Genomic DNA, 15,698 nt, shown 5'->3' with positions numbered 1-15,698 from the left:
GCTGTCACTATTCACAATCAGATGCTTTGGTATAATGAGTGACTACTGATGTGAAGGACTACATAAAAAGCAATAAAATAGTCTGCCAAATATTAGAGAGTCATACTTCATAGTGTAACCAAATTGCATTCCAATACAGAACTATTCAAAAACAGTACATTTTACTTCACAAACAGCTTTCCTTTGAAAAGGTATTGGTACTTGCTTTCACTTTGCCTAAAAATGAACAGAGCAGAACATATTTTTCTAATACACAAGTACTAATGTTCTTGAAAATACTGTAATTAATTTTCACAGTAAAAGAACACTAGAATGTTCTCTTACTATTTTCCTGTCATGTCTGGCTTTTTTAATTAGCCATTCTGTTTTACAGTGGAAAATGCTATCACCAGTCACTCCCATGATCATTCCCTTATTTCCTTTCTATTAACTTTGTAGTGACATTACTCACCTGTTGCCTCACCAGTTGTGTTTTTTGGTCTTGTGCAGCTGTTTACCCTCTTATTTTCTGCTGTTTGTCATAAACATGTTTATTTGCATTTTTCAGGTAAATGACACCATTTGTTTTGCAAGAAAATATACTGAACACACAAATAGCTTTCTGTGATTTTTATTTTGCTTATATTTTTGGTATGCAGGCTGCTTATTAGGAATAGCATGATGCACATCTTATGTTAATATCTTTTTATAGAATGTTTCAAATCACCCTGCTGCCATTTCTAAACACCGTAAATAACAGGTGTTGTTATTACTAAATTGTTCAATATACTCATCTCAGAAGCATTGAATGAATTAGTCAGATTTTCTGGGAATTAAACTTCTGAACTGAGGATCAATGCATATCCCAGCAGAGAGTGTTTTACTCACTGAGCATGCTGCCTTCCAATATGTCTTGAGTTTAAGAAAGAGGTTTATTTTTGTATTTAGTAATCAATAATGACAACATATTTATATATTCCTTAGTACCATTCCTAAGCATTTACAAGATACATTGCTATTGAGAGCTATAGAAATGTCTTTTGATAAACAACCGTTATTGCTTATATTGCATAACATTAAACAGACAAATGAGTATCCAACATCAGTATCCTTTGTGCATCCATACATTTGCAATACTGTATCACAACATACATCTTACTCAATACACATTTGCCATCCCATTGTTCAATATACTCATCTCAGAAGCATTGAATGAATTAGTCAGATTTTCTGGGAATTAAACTTCTGAACTGAGGATCACTGCATATCCCAGCAGAGAGTGTTTTACCCACTGAGCATGCTGCCTTCCAATATGTCTTGAGTTTAAGAAAGAGGTTTATTTTTGTATTTAGTAATCAATAATGACAACATATTTATATATTCCTTATTACCATTCCTAAGCATTTACAAGATACATTGCTATTGAGAGCTCTAGAAATGTCTTTTGATAAACAAACGTTATTGCTTATATTGCATAACATTAAACAGACAAATGAGTATCCAACATCAGTATCCTTTATGCATCCATACATTTGCAATACTGTATCACAACATACATCTTACTCAATACACATTTGCCATCCCATAATAGCCCCATCATCACCCTCAAATCCTAGAATGCTTACTAGGAAATTCAGTGGCCTTATAAATTGTTTTCCCCCTGTTTTGCACACCAGTCAATAGCTGTACCCGATTCTGACACTGTAGGAGGTTTGTGAATTTCCATCTTTGTGCAATATCACTTTTTGCAATGATCTTGGCCATTCCCACCAAAGTGTGCTCTGCGTAGGTTCCACCCACATCATCTAGGATACCTTAAATGGCTACATTAGGTGACAGAGCCACCTGTCTCTCTAGGACACAAGTCAGCACCTTTCTGATAGTCTGCCCATGCATAGCAATTTTAGGACATACCCAGACCATGTGTAAAACATCTGTGCCTTTGTTTGTATTACAACAGCAGATAGTGGCAGTAATTTTGCCTGAATGTCAGAGGTGTGGAGGTTTAAGGTAAGTCATATGTAGATACTTCAGCTGGACCAGTTTAAGTCGGGAGGAGATAGCAATTGCATCGGGGGCAATTACAGCCCCTATCCTTGCCATTGAGGGATCCAACACACCCTTCCCATTACTCCAAATCTGCCTGGAGCATTCAGAATTAAGGTGTGGTATATCTGATAACTTCCACCCTTCCCCATTATTCCCTTCAGAATATCGGCTTCCAGTAGGTTGTAATCTGGGAGGTTGGTTTAGAATGTATTTGTGTTCAATTACTTTAAAACCTTACATACGTTAAAAATCATAAACCAAATGTCCTACTTAATCTCATTAAAATATGATGTCAGAAAGCTTAATATAAGTTGACAGTACATCAGAAGATTGTCATAGTGTCTGACATTTTAGCATGCAATCTAAAGGTTTAAAAAAAAAAAAAAGGCTTTGGGCCTTATTACGAGTTCGGAGGTCCATGGGCACCTGTCCCGGCAGTCTGTCCGCCATATTGTGAGTTGGGCAGATTGCATTGTTAAGACCGTGGTTGGACCACTGGTACACCACTGACCACCAGGGTTGCAGTAGAGGGGAAGGCAGCCTTCATTGGGTGGTACAGAGGCGCAACACCGCTATCCATATTACGAGTTGACGTCCCAACGTGCTGACCGCAGCAGTCTGACTTCCACCTAAAGGTCGGCAGGAAGGAAGAATTTGGGGTGAATACTAACCCCTTTCCAGTTTTTCCAAGCAGATTTCGAAGTGGATCCCTATCTCCAGGTCACCCCTACAAAGAAGCATCTTCAACCTGAGGAATAGAACCCCGTCTTTGGCAAAATATAGGTAAGTGCTCTGGTAGCATGTACCCATTACCGGTACTGCACACATATGGGTGGGGCTCCGGCAATGGGTAGGTGCTATTTTCCCACATATATCATACATTCAACACATATGCAGTCGGAATGTACACACAGGCATCAATATATATATATATATATATATATATATATATATATATATATACACATTGCCCACTGCCGCAGCCACACCAGAGGCCCTCAGGAAACTTGTAATATGGCTGTCGAAAGGCCACAGCACAGGTGCTGCAGTCTCCTAGAGGCCATGGTCAGACCGCCAAACTGGTAATATAGCCTTAGCTTTAAAAACATTCAGATATTGCACCTAAATCTTCTTTAAGCCATTACAAAAAAGAGCATGTTACACAAGCTATCTTAAGTGCTATACATCAAAACATTCCAAAAATTTCACATAGGACTCTTAAGTGCCATTATAAAAAAGAACTGGTTGCATGAGATTAAATTAAACATTCCCATTTTTAATTCCCATTCCTTCTAGCATAAAACCCCTTAGGGGTTTGTGAACCCATAAAGTGATTGTGTGCATGGTGTTATACATGTGTAAAATTGAGGTAATCAGTCCAACAGCCCAAACACGCTCCCTTATAGACAGTTGTCTCAATCCTCCTCTGCTGTCAGGAATCATAATTTATTGCTTTTTGCAATACTTCTACTGCCCTCTGCAAGAAGTATAAAATGTACCCTGATAGTTAGCAATGATTCCTCTGTTAGACAGCAGAGTGTAGTGTCCTGCCGGATTTGAAGTTTAAAACTCTGAACATCGGAAGTAGCCAGAACAGTCTCTCAGTTTTTAATTCATCACAAATGCATATTACATGGAGCAGTGATTAGTTTGTTTTACCTCAAAGTCTGCAGTGTTTGCTGGCTCCTCCATTCATATGGCCATACCAATAACATTTCAAAAGAATCAGGAAAAATTTCAGTCTCACAAGGTTATCATTTACCATGCTATGAAGAAGGCAGCTCCTATAATCCGACAGAAATCCTGTGGTATAGAGATCTGCTGCCCAGCTACATGGGAACTTGGTCTTCAAGTCCCTCAGTTCTTTGTCAAGAGATAGGGATTTAGCATTCTTCATCAACAGTTTTTTTACCATTCTTCTGGGAAGGGTTATTTTTATAGGGTCTTCCGCCTGTAAAATCCTAATGGAGTTGTTTGGCAAAGGACCCACACACTGTATTTGGCTCCTGAATTTTCTTACAGAGAAGCTGTTTCATTAAGCAGTTATTGGCAGAGTCCAATTTCAACAGTATGCTACATATCCAGAGCCTGTTTAAAATCTTGAACTTAAGAATAACTTGGGCTTCAGTAGTTTAGTCAGGTAGGGCAAAAAGCAATGATAGTTGGTCTTTTTACATAACTGCTCCATATAAGATAGAGGGCATCCCATTATACCATACAGCAGATAATAGCACTCAGGTATTTTCACAAGCCAGGTTCTTTTTTATTAGGCCCAATGAACACATTAAATGTTTAGCCGTTGTCTTAATGGCTGCTTCTTGGGGCCTTTTGCCCCCCTCCTTTCTTCTAAATGCACACCCAGATATTTGAATCTTTCTGCCCTTTCTACAACTGTGCATTCAAAGTACCACATGCCCTTCTTAATCAAATTTTGTCCAAAGATCATTGTTTATGTTTTATTTAGATTGATAATAATAGCGTTGTCAGTGCAGTAGTGAGCAAATACATCAAGAGACATCAGGAGGCCCAATAGTGAGAGATCCAGCAGGACCATGTTCTCGCATATTGGAGGACTAACATTGTTTGGCCTCCTAGTCTTGGTGGGCATATCCTTTGGATGTCCAGGTTGCTTTCCAAGTCCGCCATATACGGATTGAAAAGCAGTGGGGATAGAAGGCAGCCTTGTTTAAAGCCGTTGTTTGTTGCTATCTTTTCGCAGGATGCCCAGTTTGAGAATATCTTAATCTTCAGTGACGTCTCAGGGTACAGTGGCTCAGTTGCGCTAATTAATAGTGGAGAAATACCCAGATTAATTAACTTTGTCCAAAGTGGTAATGAACTCTGTAAATGGTACATAACGAGGCAATGACTCAGTTAAGCAAGACAGTGTTAGCAAGTTATCCTCTATTTTAAAATTGTATTGAAAGCCAGCTTGAAGCCAAGGGATTAGCTCTTTTTCTACTACCCAAGTTTCTAACTCCTCATTTAAAAGTCATACATAGCACTTCCCTTCAACATCTAGGAGCGCTACCGTTCAATAGTTCACCCGCACATGCCAACTTCCTTTCTTAGGGTTTAAAACTAGGATGAACAATCGCTAGCTGTCGGGAACCACGCTGGGACGGAAGCAATCCAAAAAGAATTTAGCTAATTATTTTGTCCATAGTGTTGGATTGGACATAAGGAGTGCTGCCGGTAGCTTGTTAGGGTCTGGCTGCTCTTAACTTGCTTATGGTCTTGCCCACCCCAAATTCAGGGAGCCAAATTGGAGCTTGTTGTACATGTTGGACCCACTGACTAATTGGTGTAGCCACTTGCAATGTTCCGTGTGAAAAAAGATGTTACAGCACTTTTTCAAAATTAGCTGTCACTGGAGCAGCCCACCTTATTACTATTGATTTACAATACGAAATTTCATCGAAAGGTGTGTGATTATTGTGGACAGATGGTAACTCAAGCATTGCATTTGTACTCAGTGTGTGAGGGCCTGGCAGGAGGGGAGCTTCTTTCTTATTGTAGAAAACCTTGTATATAATCAGTCCACTGTTTTGCAGATATGTTACAGGTTGTAGTTTTTTTCTGCTGCAAAGTTTATTTACAAGGCCCAGAATTTTCTTGGTTCTTTAACTTGCAGTGCCTCATGGCGTTTTGCCCCATTTAACTTGTCCTTCATTATTTTATCAGATCAATTTTGCTTTCTGTGTGCTTGCCTCAGTGCTTTAATTTTTCATTTGGCATTTTAGATATATGATTTTACTGCTATAGCTGATTAGGGCTTTATTCAGCTCGTTTCTTATCTTCTGTGCTATCTGAACTTCTGTATGTCGGGCTTCTGCTTTATATGCTCTTCAAATTTCATTTCTTCCCTTCATTGTACTTTGTAAGTAATCTATTAAGGTGATCCAGCTTTCAAATGGGTACCTGTTTTGCATCAAGTCCTTCCCTAAACTTTTTATGTTATTTGTTCTTTCAGTTTTGTTTCTGGTGGTTTCTTCCCAATTCCAGATGATAATGTTTAAGGGCCATGTGCCGCTTTGGTTGCCCAACTTCTGTATTTTTGTAGTGGCTGCCATGTGGAACTGATCTTACATGACAGAGCAGCATGATTACTTGAGATTTTCAGGATTAAATTGAAGTCATAGACACATGAACATTTTCACTGGAGAACTATGCATACTCTAGCATTGCTAATATGGAGTGGGAGATATGGATGAAAGCAGCAGGAATATCTTTCCAACCTACCATTTAAGGATCATACCCCAGTGCTCCCACAGTATTAGACACATCTATGCCAAAGGGTTTCTTCTTTTGTGGTTGCATGGACATAGTCGGGATATGCCAATATTGATTTTCTATTCTTTCCTATTCTTCTTGAGTACTAGGGCAATGTAGATTAGCACTGAAATAGCCACCGATCAATAGCAAGATATTGGGATATTCTAATTTTATGCTTTCAATTTTCTCCACCAGGATCCTTGAGATCTCTTGCTTCTGTGTCTGTGATGGGTGTTGGTGTATATTGCCAATTATCAGTGTTTGCCACATATCTCTAGATAAAGGCGGCAATTTTGACAAATATAGCATTGCCATTGGCTGCCCAGTTTTTTAAGGCATTAACTGCTCAATTAAGCTTTATTTGAATTGATATACAACCGCTTGTGTGCCCTTCTCAGCGGCAGGGCTAAGATGGGGCAATCAATTCCAAGTATTATGGCAAGGGCTCTTCCATCAGTCGCCAGGTCTCTTGCAAGATTATGATATTATTCACCCTTAGTTCCCTAAATTCATTTTTTATCATCTTTCATTGAGATTCCGCTATTGTTCCAGAAGCAAATGTTTTAATTCATTAGTTACTTTTTGACCACTTCTCTCATTAGGGTAATTGTTTTTATATATTTTACTAGCCATTACCAAAAGGAGTGTGCTTTCCCCATCTCTATATGTGGGTAGGGTTCCATCCCCCATGATTTGACAAGGTTTCTACTTGTGGTGATCATTTTGCTTTGTAGTTCTTTTTCCAAATATCCTCAGAGTCCACGTCATTGAGCTACTTTTTGCATTTTTTAGCACAGATGTAGTTTTCTCGCCTGATGTTCTAATTGCTGGTGATGCCATGTTGTATGTAAGATAATGTTTAGTATTATTTATCAGGTATTGCTCTGGTTGATTCTAGAGCAGCTTAATGCTCTAAGCTGCAAGTTGGGATTTATTGTACTGAAAGCCAAGTGCCATTTGAGCCTATCTCACTTCTCTCATTTATTTTGCCTTGGCCTGGGGGCTTGAAGGCGACATATTCAATGTTGTTGGATTTTAGGTTTTCCAGGCCCGGCAGTTTAGTGGCTAATTTTATGATGTTCTGTCTATCAAGAATGTTCCATCTGCTAGGATATTTGTATTCTGGGTATAATATGTTAAAAGACCTCTTAGTGAAGCTCCTGTTGTTGCGTTCTGCCTCTATCATGATTGCCAGATGTGGCGGGTCTGCCTCCCTGGCGTATGCCGGTTGAGCCTTCAGAGGATTTATAGGTACTAAAGGTGTTGTGCTTTGCCCACCGTAGGTAAGCCACCGTGATTATTTCATACTTTGTCAGCCATTTTAACTGCTATGGTGGGCAAACTTGTATCCATGCTTTTGGTTTATATTTTTATTTCCATTTATTCACTATCCTTTTGATCATCAGTCCATCATTATCTTCCATGTTAAGCTCCTCCTGTTTGAAATACTTGTCATCTATGGTAAATAGACTTTCCTTTTTGTCTAGCTTAAATACCAATTTACCAGAGGTTATTTGATTTTTTCATTGTGTAAAGACCAGGTAGACTTCACTGCCTGGCTGTAGTTTAATTTGTTTTGGCCTTTCTTGTTCAATTTCTTTAGGTGTTTTTTTTTTCTTGAGCGGCAATCCCAATAGGGCTCCTGAATTATGCTGTTACTTACTTCTGGGAGAAGTTTACAACTTTCTGGAGTTTCCCCTCCAGGGAAGATGTCTTAATTACTTCTTTCCCACTGCCCTGACAGACAGTGCCATTGTCATTTCCTGTGCTGTTTCTTACTCTGGAGGTGGCAGCAGCTTATTCCCATAACACCACGATTAATAAGTGATCACTTCAGCTAATTTACCAACTTTTTTTCACTATTGGGGCACATTGGCAGCGACTATCTTTATCCATGGCAAAGTCTTGGGCCTGCATTATTAGCTGATTCAGTCGCAGCAGCCTGGTGTTAGAAAGAGGGTTTTTAGTAAGTGGGGTTATTCACCCTCAGCTAGTAATAATACAACAAACACTAATAGGTCCAGTAAAGTCTCAGTAAATTAATCCTTACTCAACATTTGATGGCTTAGAAAACAAACAGTCAGACTTAATTTAGTAGGCATACAAGTGTAAAACATTTAATATCATCATAACTGTAAATAGGTAAAAGACACAACACAATAAAAATCCAACACAGAGTTATAAAACTAAAGAATAATTTTATCGTCAAAACACCAAAACAACAAACATCCAATTTAGGGAACCGGAAATATGAATTTTGAAAGATTAAATAAAAAATGGCACCCCTTCCTGCACAAAAACAATCCTGCATGCAATGCAGGTGCCCTTGCACCATGCTGCAAAGGTGCCTGTGTTGGCGCTAGGCAGCCCATTGTGTGCCAGCGCTGGGTAAAGGACAGGAATGTGCCATATTGTAAATAATACGCACATTCCTCCCCTTTCCCTTTAATGTAGTGCAGCAAGGTGACTTGTTCCCCTGCGCTTTGTTACTTTTACATAAATAGGCCCCTTAGTCTTCTTCTTGGAGTTTTACTCTTGAAGACGAGTCCTTGTGTTCTGGGGATCCGGAGTTCGATTCAACAACTGAGACCTGCTGCAGCATGATGCCTTGTGAGCCTCTGGAAGTCTTTGTCCTCTATGTCAATTTTGAGGAGCTCCAGCGCTTTCAGCCGGACATACCAGTGCTGTTAGGCTGATTAGCGAGTCAACAATGCTGGCTTGACTCTGGATGTCGAACCGGTCTTCTCCTTGAGCTTTTCTGCAAAACGTTCCAGAAATCTTGTTGCTTCTGAGTTCCTTTGGGTACAGTAAGTATTCACTAGCTCAGGCCAAGGACTCAAAGACTCTGGGGTTTAAGATTCAATTTCCCATAATGCACCTACACAATCCAGGAAAAATCCAGTTGCAACTTGTCAGCTGGGGTGATCCTCTCTTTGGCAGGTGAATTCTTCCAGCTTTGTTGTATCCGTTGCTGATCAGTGAGTCTACTCCTTTTCCTTTTCATCAGGTGCAGTCCATTTTTTGTGGAGCCTTGTGAATGCAGTAAGCCTTCTGTGGTGCAGTCCAATGGTCCAGCAGAGCATTCATTCCTCTTCTGTTGTTCCAGCCAAGGATCTGGTGAGCTCCTGCAGCCCTTCTATATGTATCCTCCATTCTGGACTGGCAGAGGGTACCCTAATCAATAGGGGTAAAGCTACCTCCCTCTGCCACGACCACTTCCTGCGAAGTGTATAGTCTTTTTAATCCAGAAAGCACTACTCTCCTAAAAATCAATATGGAGAAACATCTCTCCTTGGTGTGAATGTCCGTGTAACCCAAACCAAAGGTGTGGCTAACAACTTGCTACACTCCCCTTCCAACCCCTCTCCTAAAATTATTATGGGGGTTCCCATTTAGGAGTGGCCTAAGTTCTATAACATCTGTTCTCCTGCCTTTGAACTCCAGCTTATCTCCCGAGCCCCCTTCCTCTCCCTGGCTTCTCTAGGAACAAATCTCCTACCACCACATGGCTGTATTGTTGCAGTCCCAGGCCTCTTCACATCTACTCTGGGAGCATATTGGCTCAGGCTGTCAAATGCTGACCAATCAGAAGAGGCTACTTAGGGCTGGTTTAGGTAACTGCAGGATAGTAAGTTCTAAAATGACTTTCCTGTAATCGTTACATGAAATCCAACTTTGGCAAGTTGTTGAATTTAATGTGACCATTAATTTTATTGGTTGAATGGTATTGCTAGCTGGCTCCAATACAAAGATAGACTTTATTAAATTGAATAAAGCCTTCCCCATGTTAGCCTATAGGGCTAGCTACTACAATTGAGAGAAACGACTTTGGCGGTTTTTCCTTACCAGGGCATATAAAACATTAACTTTTCTGTAACTATGTACCTTTGGGGAACCTAGGGCAGGACTTTAAGGTGACTTATAAGTCATAAAACGGAGTTTTGGACTTTGGAATTACCTTTAATTTCAAAGTCTAATTTGGACATAGTTTTATTTTGAAACCAACCTCCAAGGCAGGCCTGGCTTTAAAATTACACCAGACACCACATCTGTGCACACTTAAGTGCATTAAGTCCACTGTGGTTCTCTAAACCTACATGCTCTACTATATACTAGGGACTTTGCCAATTAAAAATATACCAATTTCCAAAACGCTTTATAGGACAGAGCACTTGCCCCTTGCCTGGTTGGTGAAGCCCAGGGCACTTTCAGAGTCAGTAACCACCAGCATCAGTCAAAACAATGAAGGTGATCAAGGTGAAAAGGATGACTTTCCTATAGGTAGCACATTTATTTATGAATCATTTTTTTCTGCATGAAGCCTGCTGGCATTTGTGATGGCCAAAAGAGTTCTTATTTGTGCATCTACCCCACTCCTAAGGGAGCTATTTACATAGGAGTCTAGAGGAGGTTCATATTTCTGGCTCCCCCTCCCCTGAAGGGGATTATTTATATTCTGCATCTTGCCATACTCCACTGCTATTGTGGCAGCATTACAGTCATCCTCCTCAGTTATGTTCCCACGAATTGCTGCACTTTCCTATCTAGATCTCCGAGGGTATTATTGTTGGTCCAAATAGGGTTTTTCTTTATTAGGATGATCAAAGATAATAGGACTATTGTTAGAGAAAAAGGAGGCACCTGCATCTAAGATGCATGCCCATGTCTCCTCCCTCAAGATTGAAATTCATACTACGATTGCAGCTGTTTCCCCCCAATAGCCCCTCACAGTCCCCCCTCAAGAACAGGGGGTTTTGACTTACTGAGCGGCTCAGGGAAGTTACCTGCTTAGCCGCACTCAATGCTGGGCAGGTTAAGGACCCCTCACTCAGGAATCTCCTTTTATCTCCTCCCATCTTTTGTGTGTCACCTTTATTCACCTCCATTTTATTATTAGTTGGCACAGAAAAGTCTTTTATGCAAGTGTTCCCTTGTTTTAACATCTTTGGCCTTGGTGAATCAAGTTTCCTGTTGCTCGCAAATAATAATGTTTCTCTTCCCTGAGTATCACATGTGTTTCCTCTGGGGGTCTGTGAGATTATACAATAGTCCTCTTTCACTTTTGCAATCTTAGTACTTGTCTTGCTGCCTGATTATTCACCTGTAGAAGTGTAGAATTTCATGTTCCCATCTCTCATGAAGGCGCTAGCCACTTTACAAAGCTGGCAGGCAATAGAGTCTCAAAAGGTTAAGTGGTGTAGAGGCAGTTCAGTCTAATAATTTGAGCCTTTTGGGGTTTTTCCACTTGGCCTGACCCAATTGCCTTCTTCCACTGTGCTGTGAGTTCAGTTGTAAGAGGTAGCAAGCTAGTGGCCAAGAGCAACCTGCTACACCTGCCCTCATGTCCGCTTTCTTATACAGCTGTCACAGATATAATTGTTGTGTGATATTGTATGATACCGTACTGGGGTGCTTTGGAAGCATAGAAACCTCTGGGCAGGTATCGGGCAAACAAAAACAAGGAGGGAAAGTTGATTTAAAACTTAAGTGATTAGTTGCTTGTATTTATTGGGCGATGGGCCTATGGCACCTTGATACTGTGACTTGGACACTCAAAAGACCAGGGCCCCACCCCAGGAAAGTCCACTTGCACCCTTTTATGCAGGCCAGGCCCCACCCCGCAATGGTGTTTCAGCAGATCATTGTCTTCCAAGTCTCTTCCTAATTTCGAAAGAAGAGTGTGGTTTGGTGGCTGGCAAGGGCATGGCAGAACTGTAGGTACTTAGAGAAATGGTTTTGAGATAGTCTAAAATGAGCCTGTAAGGCTTGAAATGACTTCATGTGCGACCCTTGCCACACATCCCATAGGTTGGTAATACCTATTATGTCCAATTCACTGAATTTCTCTAGTTGAGCAGTATTTCTCAAACATTTCCCTTGCCATAGTGGAATGTGTTAATATCTTATCCCAGTCAACTGAGGGCAGTACCATGTCAGCTCAGGGGGGCTACCTTGATGACCTCTAGGAGGAATCTGGGAATAGATGCATTGTAGAGCATACCCATAACACTGTCAAGGCCCAACAGGGACAACTAGGTCTGGTAGGCTGGGTCATCCAACCCACTGCTCCGCCAAACATCCAATACCAAAATTTGTGTAGCCCAGTAATACAACGAGATTTCTATCATTTCCATCCCCCCATCATGTATAACAATTGCCTACATTTATCTAGGGCACGTCAAAGAAGGCATCCTGCCCACAAGAAGTATTGTGTGAAAATTTGAAGGGCCTGGATGCAGCACAGAAGGATCATCATTTTGAAAAGGTTTACTCTGTTGAGAATAAAGAGCAGAAAGTGTGCCCATCTCTGAAAGTCCCTTTTCATTTTATTTATGAGGGGGGAAAGATTGAGGTTGTATGTCAAGTTGGGTTCCAGGGAAATGTAAGCACCAAGGCAGTGAAAGCTCAGCCACTTAATCGGCTGCCAAGCTATAGAATCCCCTAGGTGACATTAGTAGAGATTTAGCCCAGCTTGCTCTGAGGTCAGAGGCCTCTTCATATAAATCAAAGCTTTGCAAAATACGGGGTCCGATAGGTTGGGATTAGCCAATAAAAGCAGTACATCGTTGATGTAGGGTGCCCTCCTTTTTTCCTCATTGCCTCCCCAATCTCACCTTTGTACCTGGGCGTCACACCAAATCAACCGAGTCAGAGGCTCTATAGCGAGGGCAAATAGGAGCAAGGACAATGGGCACCTTTTCCAGGTCCCACCACATATAGGGAATGATTCTGAGATCACACCACTTATTTGCACTTGTGCTGAGGGTTCTGAGTAAAGAATTATGATTTATGTTAGGAAACAGGAGCCAAATTCCATACATTTAAAGACCCTATCTAAGAAGGACCATTCAACGGAATCAAATGCCTTCTCAAAATCTAAGAATAGGAGGACACGGGGTCTTGTATGTGGTGAAAGGGGTTAGCGCCATGTGTACATGGCATATGCAATATTGGTTGCTACAGTTGGGCATAAAGTCACATTGATCTGGGTAGACATGGGTGGTCAGAACTCATTTAAGGCTGTTAGATAGGACTTCAGTGAATATATTCATTTCCATATTGATCAAAGATGGTCTGTCTGGTATTATGAATGACTACGATGGTGGTTGAGTTGAGTTCTGGGGCAAAGGCCTTGTTTACTTTGGCATCTTTGTAGAGATCCAACAAATGTGGACTGAATTTAAAACAGAATTCCTGGGGGAAACAGTCTGGCCCTGGTGTTTTGCCAGATTACGTATCTTGGATAGCCTTGTCTATCTCTTCCACTGTGACCGGCGAGTCTAACTCTTTTTTGAGGGATATCGTGAGTGATGGGGGGGTTAATTCCATTATGAGAGAGTTTGTCTTTTTCTCGCAAAGCGCAGAGTAGTTGAGCATAGTGTTTAATAGTAGTCGGCAATTGCTGTGCAATCTCTGTTCATTTGCATCTGTTTGTCCATGGTGGTCTAGGATTTCTAGAACTATCCTAAAGGCCATTTAATTTCTTTAGTGGCCAGCCGGTAGAGTGATTTTCCATTCTGATCTCTATATTTGTAAACATTCCTAGACAAACCCCACCAGCACTGGCAGCCTTCATCCAGGGAAACCTGGCTTAATGTAGTTCTGCTAAGTTCAAGCCGACGGTGTCTCTGCCATTCATTGATGTTCTAGTTTCGGGATATGGGTCTCAAGCTCAGTTACCTGGCCCTGCTTATTTGCCTCTTTACATTTAATATCAGCCTTCGCAATCACCATGATGGGGGCTTTACCGGTGGCCCACAATGGACGCACCAAGGTAACAAACCTTGGTTTATAGCAAAGAAAGGTTGGAGATCTGTAGATAGATAGAGCACTGATCATCTACGGGGCACCATGTGTGAAGCTGCTAGATGGAGGGCCGGTCTATGGCAGCTGACCCAAAGCAAGCAGTAATAAGGGAGCGGTCTGAAATACCTCATGGGAGGATCATTGTTGCTATCATGTGGAGAATGTTGGTGGCTGGGAAAAGCAGGAGGTCTATATGGAAGAGCGTCTTATGTGCAGCTGAGGTGTGTGTGTGTGTGTGTTGGGTGCCATACCTTCCAGGAGTCGCACAGTCCCATGGAGGTCATTGACGTCGTTAAGAATCTAGGGGCATATTAACAAAACAGGCGATAAAATTATCGCCGTTTTAGCGGCATAAAACTGCCGCTAAAACGGCATTAATGGGCTTGATAATATGCTTTAGGGAATTCCAATTGAAGCCCATGTTAGATGTCCTTCACATTTAACATGGGCTTCAATTGGAATTCCATACAAAACGGCGATAATTGTATCTCCTGTCTTGATAATATGCCCCTTATTTTTACCCATATGGCCTGGTGTTGGGGTCCTGAGAAATTCATGTCTGGAACAGGTGAGACATTGAAATCTCCCCTTATTATAGTAATACTTAGTAAGAGGTTCACCATAACAGTTTTAAATGCTTCAAGGCACGTTTGGGCAGTTGGGGTGGCACATAGACACTTAGAAGGTCGTAATGTTTCACTTGCAGCAGACCCCCCACTCCAAAGTATCTTCCCCGGGGGTCTGAAGCGATCGCAGACACCACCAGAGGAAAGCTCCTATGAAGGAATATCCTGTGGAACCTCTTGTGAACCCAGCATGGAAAACTGTGTCATGGATGAAGCTTGACATGAAAGCCATTAAATGAGTTTCTTGCTGCATGAGGACTGCAGGCATGGTCCTTTTGACAAAGTGAAGGACTGCGATCCTTTGATACATTGTAGCAGGCCTTTGACATTCCACGACGCAATTGTAAAACCAGGCATGGAGGTTTTGGGCCGTCGAAGTTACTGCGGTCAGCGAGCCTACACGCACAATGTGATAAACCTCGAGGCTGATGAAGTTGTGTCGATAAGGGAACTGTATATCATTGAAGAAGGATACTCACTGTCAAACCTATACAGACAACACAAACAAACAGTAACAGGTAGAGCATCCTTTCTGCCAAACACCCCCCCCCCCATCCTCCCGAGAAGCATTAGAGATAGACCCCTCCTCCTTTTTCGATTATCTGCCAAGGCAACATAGTACCAGTGTTTACAGAGGCTCAGTAACAACTTTGTTGCATGTTTACTTGTTACATACCTAGGCTACTAATGTTTTACCTGATCTTTGTTTATATTATTTCCCATCGGTTCAGTTATGTATTGTATATTGTATCATTTCAGTCAATTTATGGGATTTAAAACAATACAATATTGCCAGTTTCCTTAATGTCTCCACACATTTTCCGTCAAATAAAATATTAGCAGTTTGCAAAATGTCCAGCAAAGATATTAACATTGCTCAGTAATTAGATGCTGCCATTTTGCACAATGCCCCAGCTGGCAAATTGTGTAGTTTAGACAGTTCCCTAGTAAAGAGAAAATGCA

The 15,698-nt window shown here is 41.2% G+C and overlaps 1 protein-coding gene across 2 annotated transcripts in view; it reads right to left on the bottom strand.

Moving 5' to 3' along the window:
- Positions 1-15,698, bottom strand: part of ADD2 (adducin 2) — a 422,666-nt gene that overhangs the window by 23,680 nt on the left and 383,288 nt on the right. The gene's annotated exons all lie outside the window — the stretch shown is intronic.

Source organism: Lissotriton helveticus, chromosome 11 (assembly GCF_964261635.1).
Source record: "Lissotriton helveticus chromosome 11, aLisHel1.1, whole genome shotgun sequence".
Taxonomy (NCBI): Eukaryota; Metazoa; Chordata; class Amphibia; order Caudata; family Salamandridae; genus Lissotriton; species Lissotriton helveticus.
This window is presented reverse-complemented; position numbering and strand designations above follow the sequence as displayed.